Source organism: Myxocyprinus asiaticus, chromosome 31 (assembly GCF_019703515.2).
Source record: "Myxocyprinus asiaticus isolate MX2 ecotype Aquarium Trade chromosome 31, UBuf_Myxa_2, whole genome shotgun sequence".
NCBI lineage: Eukaryota > Metazoa > Chordata > Actinopteri > Cypriniformes > Catostomidae > Myxocyprinus > Myxocyprinus asiaticus.
This window is the reverse complement of record NC_059374.1, coordinates 12,755,189-12,761,188: the sequence shown is the minus strand read 5'-3', so window position 1 is coordinate 12,761,188 and position 6,000 is coordinate 12,755,189.

Sequence of the window (6,000 nt, the reverse complement as noted above, 5' to 3'; positions counted from 1 at the left end):
ATGCACTTTATTTACCTATTCATTTATTTGAGCATATTAGTACCATTTTTTTTATTTTTATTTTATTTTTTTTTATTTGTAAATAAAACTCATTTTATTACAACTGTGTGTTCCTTGTGTTGATGATACAGAAGAGCTCTAAAGGGTTAGGATGAATTTGACAAATCCTTCAGATTAATCAGATGACCAACTCTCTCCAATTGACATTTCTAATTTATTGAGTGGTCCATTTGGATTATTTCTTTTATTGTTAAGGTGAAACTCCTTAGCTGGTGCCCCGAGGACACACACATACACAACTTAAGTGATGTATGATCAAAAATTACCTCATACTTCGGTGTCTTTTGTGAGGCCCAGTTCATTTAAATTGGTGCCAGGGTGACTCTCACTACATTGCGCACATACATTGAAAAGCTTGCGCATTTACATTGTGCTTGCGCTCACTACATTGAAAAGCTTGCGCATTTACATTGTGCTTGCGCTCACTACATTGAAAAGCTTGCGCATTTACATTGTGCTTGCGCTCACTACATTGAAAAGCTTGCGCATTTACATTGTGCTTGCACACACTACATTGAAAAGCTTGTGCATTTACATTGTGCTTGCGCTCATTACATTGAAAAGCTTGCGCACACTAAATTGAAAAGCTTGCGCATTTACATTGTGCTTGCGTACAGTACATTGAAAAGCTTACGCATTTACATTGTGTTTGCGCACATTAAATTGAAAAGCTTGCGCATTTACATTGTGTTTGCGCATTTACATTGTGCTTGCGCTCACTACATTGAAAAGCTTGCGCATTTACATTGTGCTTGCGCTCACTACATTGAAAAGCTTGCGCATTTACATTGTGCTTGCACACACTACATTGAAAAGCTTGTGCATTTACATTGTGCTTGCGCTCATTACATTGAAAAGCTTGCGCACACTAAATTGAAAAGCTTGCGCATTTACATTGTGCTTGCGTACACAACATTGAAAAGCTTACGCATTTACATTGTGTTTGCGCACATTAAATTGAAAAGCTTGCGCATTTACATTGTGTTTGCGCTCACTACATTGAAAAGCTTGCGCATTTACATTTTGCTTGCGCTCATTACATTGAAAAGCTTGCGCACACTAAATTGAAAAGCTTACACATTTACATTGTGTTTGCGCTCACTACATTGAAAAGCTTGCGCATTTACGTTGTGCTTGCACACTACATTGAAAAGCTTGTGCATTTACATTGTGCTTGCGCTCATTACATTGAAAAGCTTACGCATTTACATTGTGTTTGCGCTCACTACATTGAAAAGCTTGCGCATTTACATTGTGTTTGCACACTACATTGAAAAGCTTGTGCATTTACATTGTGCTTGCGCATACACAAGGAACACATGCGGTTACATAGAGTATTCTTACACCTTCATAATAAAAGCACCAATGTTATATTTGCTGAAAGCATTATCAAAAAGGTAAAAACTGAATACGTTTTAAAATAAACCATACTTCTGGATTGTCATCTTTGGTTTACTTGTTATTTCCTTTTATAAAATCACTGTGGATTGTCATATAACTGGCGTAACAGCTTTGTTGGTTAGTTAATGCAGCTTACTTATGGAAAGCGTTGACAACATTTCTAAATGTATTTTGCTTGAATGGTTACTGTTTTGCCCATCACATGTTGACAGTTCTTAGTTACTTGCTTTTAAACTTATAAATTCATTGTTTCATTGCATATGGGTCATTTATTAAGCAGATCTTGGTTAAGTGAAATGTGATCATGCATGCCATTAACAGCCTAGTTTGTTTGGTGAATAATGTGATTACCCAAGTTGTTGTAGTGTACTGTTTCAGTCTTAATTGTGGTGTAATGTAAGGTTAGATGAAGCGACAGAAACACAGTGAAGATAGAGACTTTCTGTACACATAGTTCATGATGTTGACAAATATTATATGTGGATACCACTCATTTGTGTAGTTGTCAATACAACTCAAATGCACAAATACGTTTGACAGTAATACTAGACCAACAACAGAATAAAAATGAACATTAAACATACCAATAATTTACCAGACTGCCCTATAAAGCCAAATGATACACCAACACTGAAGTACTTGACTGTAAAACAGTCTTCATTTTCCCTGAATCTGAACCTGAAACTGCCTTTTACAAGAAATGTTATTTTGTTGTTTTGGTATTAACTTAAAATTGACAAAATACTTCTGCATTTTTCCTTTTGGGGGCAGTAAAATTAAGCGTAAGGAAACAATAAACTAAACCTAAATCAGAAACATAGTTTTCAATTATCAAAAACATTTTCTTGACATTTGCCTTTCATCACCATTGCATGTCTTTCTCAGACCATAAAATATATTCATATTGGGCAGAAATCCTGTGTAATATAGTTATGTCATTTATCATACTAAATAGGAATATCCTACTATACCTACTGTCTAAGTGCCAGATGCCGTTTATTCACTGAACCTTTACTGTGAAACTCTTGCTCTCTCACACACACAAACAAACACACACACACTCAAGTGCATATGAGAGTGGAATATGTCAAAGTGCTGTACGTTCACAAATTGTGTCAGTGTAAGGATACTCTACTCACACGTGTTCCTTGTGTATGCGCAAACACAATGTAAATGCGCAAGGTTTTCAATGTAGTGTGCACAAGCACAATGTAAATGCACAAGCTTTTCAAGCTTTTTTTCTCCCCTTTTCTCCCCAGTTTGAAATGCCCAATTCCCAATGCGCTCTAAGTCCTTGTGGTGGCGTCAATCTGTGCATCTTATCATGTGGCTTGTTAAGCGAGTTACCACGGAGACATAGTGCATGTAGAGGCTTCACGCTATTCTCCGCAGCATCCACGCACAACTCACCACTTGGCCCACCGAGAGCGAGAACCACATTATAGCGACCACGAGGAGGTTGCCCCAAGTGACTCTACCCTCCCTAGCAACCGGGCCAATTTGGTTGCTTAGGAGACCTGGTTGGTTGCTCTTTTTTTTGCTCTACCCAGACCCAATGCACAAGCTTTTCAATGTAGTGACCACAGGCACAATGTAAATGCTCAAGCTTTTAAATGCATTTCGCCGTAATCGGCCTCCCATACCGCTGCAATACTCACTCAAATCAGGTTTTTGCTCATGGTGGGGTTTCACAAGAAAACTGCACTAGGCATATCAGCTATGCTTCCTGAGCCTATTACAAGCAAAACATTGTGGTGATCAGGGAGTTGGTCCCCACAATGTTTTTGGTCCCCACTTGGTGAGTGTGAGGACTACCCAAAAGGTCCTCACAACCAGAAATGTCCTCACAGAACAGGTTGATTCACAACAGTGGCGTATCCAGGACATTTTTACTGGGGTGGCCAAGATGTGGCACAGACCCAGTGTGGGGTGGCGATACCGGGAGAACGTTTATGAATGGCACATGATCAAAATGTGTAAATATCACACTGCTTTGCTTCAACATCTACACATGTAGAATAAATGAATTCTTAAACTCATGTTAGCATTCACTGAATTGTTTGTATTCAATATCAGACTGTTGTTTTGACATTTGACAGTTTTCTATTCCTGTTCTATTTCAGCCTATTACAGTTTCTGGGAATCTCTGGTTATTTTAACATAACATCCATTTTTAAATCAGTAATTGTTTAGGAAAAGTCAGTTACACATTTTTAAGAGCTATTCTCATTGTAGAGAATTAATCTGCGTATAACATCAGGTATAGTGTATAATCATAAAAAGATACAAGTACAGGTGATAACTGATTGAGGTGCAATTCAATCAATCATTCAATCAATTATTCATTCATTTATTAGCTATAACTGCACTGTCCAGCAGAAATATTGTTAAATTGGGTACAAATCAGTGTGTGAAATTGGCTACGAGGGCTTATAGGTGTCTGTCTGGAAACCCCAAAATTGCAGATTGAGCTCTGAATACAGTAAAAAACAAAACTCTATTTACAGTGTCTATTCAGGTTTATTTTCCACATGTTCTGATAGCTTCAATTACTTTGAATATTACCAAATAAAATAGTTAGTCAAATCATTTGCAGCATTTAAGTGCAATTTGCCCTGCCTCTGCATATTTAAAATGTCAAATAATAAAAACTTTGAAGATTTTATTGGTCTGACTGACCAATAATACACATAAAGAGCTCATAAATAACTCATGTAAAGATTTAAAGTACAGTCACAGCACAAACCCTTCCATTTCACACACAGGTTAGCCATATATATAACTTTAGCTGTTGAACATATACATCTGTAAAACGCTTTACACACCTCTGTCATTAAATCAGAAAACATGGCATTTCATATTTCATGTCAATATAAAGATAACATGCTGAATGTGGTGTAGGGTCTAGCTTACTCTTTAACCTATCTACTGTAACAATGAAAAAATGTTTTCTCATTCACATGGAAATTCGGGATAAATTAAACATTAGATTAGATGAACATACCTCTCAAATAACAGCTTTCTTTTTGACCACAAATTGACGTCGTCAACTCATTGGAAGTTGGAGGTAGACGCTAGCTCGTGTCAGCTTCGTGCTTCTGACCGACCATTATACTCCAGACCTGGCGCCCGCTGCCCGCGACCTGCGACACCTGCCTGGCCACCCGCGGCCTGCCCCTCCCCCCACTGATCAAAGATCAGCTCACACAGCTTCAGTCCCACCACTACTATAATGGTCTGAAATATAAAACTGACCCTGGGTCAGTGTGGCTCTAAATCAACAAATGACCTGAGATGTCATCTTTGATTGACAGGTGTATCTATTGGTTCTTCGTTCTTGTGTTGATGAACATGATGAACTACCAATCAGTTCTGGGGTGGCCACAGGGTGGCCAATGAGATTTCAGGGGTGGCCCAGGCCACCACAGGCCACCCCCTAAAATCGCCACTGATTCACAATACTTGGTCCTTACAAGTATAGAAAAACCTGTACACTCTCTCTCTCTCTCTCTCTCTCTTTCTCTCAAACACACACACACACACACACACACACACACACACACTCTCTCTCTCTCTCTCTCTCTCTCTCTCTCTCTCTCTCTCTCTCATACACACACACTCACAAACACTCTCTCTCACACACACTCACAAACACTCTCTCACACACACAAACACACACACACACACTCTCTCACACACAGTCACATACACACACACACACTCATAAACACACTCTCTCTCTCTCTCTCTCTCTCTCACACACACACACACACACACACACACACACACACGTTGGTGTGGCAATCCTTATGAGGACTCTCCATAGACATAATGATTTTTATACTGTACGAATTATAGATTCTATCCCTTAACCCTAACCCTCACAAAAAACTTTCTGCACTTTTACACACACTGGTTTCCATGTTTTACGGGTACTTTCCATAGATATAATGGTTTTTATACTGTGCATACTATAGATTCTATCCCCTAAACCTAACCCTCACAAAAATCTTTCTGCATTTTTACATTTTCAAAAAACATCATTTAATATGATTTATAAGATGTTACAAAATGTCCCCACAACATCAAAATTTCAGGTTTTACTATCCTTATAGGGACATTTGGTCCCCACAAAGTGATAAATACCCGCATACATTTTCAAAAAAACATTGTTTAGTATGTTTTTTAAGCAATTTGAATTATGGGGACACAGAACTGTCCTCATAAACCACATTTATAGCATAATACCCATATAATTACCAGTTTGAAACCTAAAAAAAAATGTCCTCGTAAACCACCCAAACCCGCACGCATTCTCACTCTCTCTCTCACACACACACACACACACATATGCACACTCTTTTACTCACACACACACACACACACACACACACACACACACTCTCTCTCTCTCACACACACACACACTCTCTCTCTCTCTCACACACACACACACACACAACACAAACACACATACACAGACTCACCCACACACATACAAACTCTTTTACTCACACACTCTCTCTCTCTCACACACAC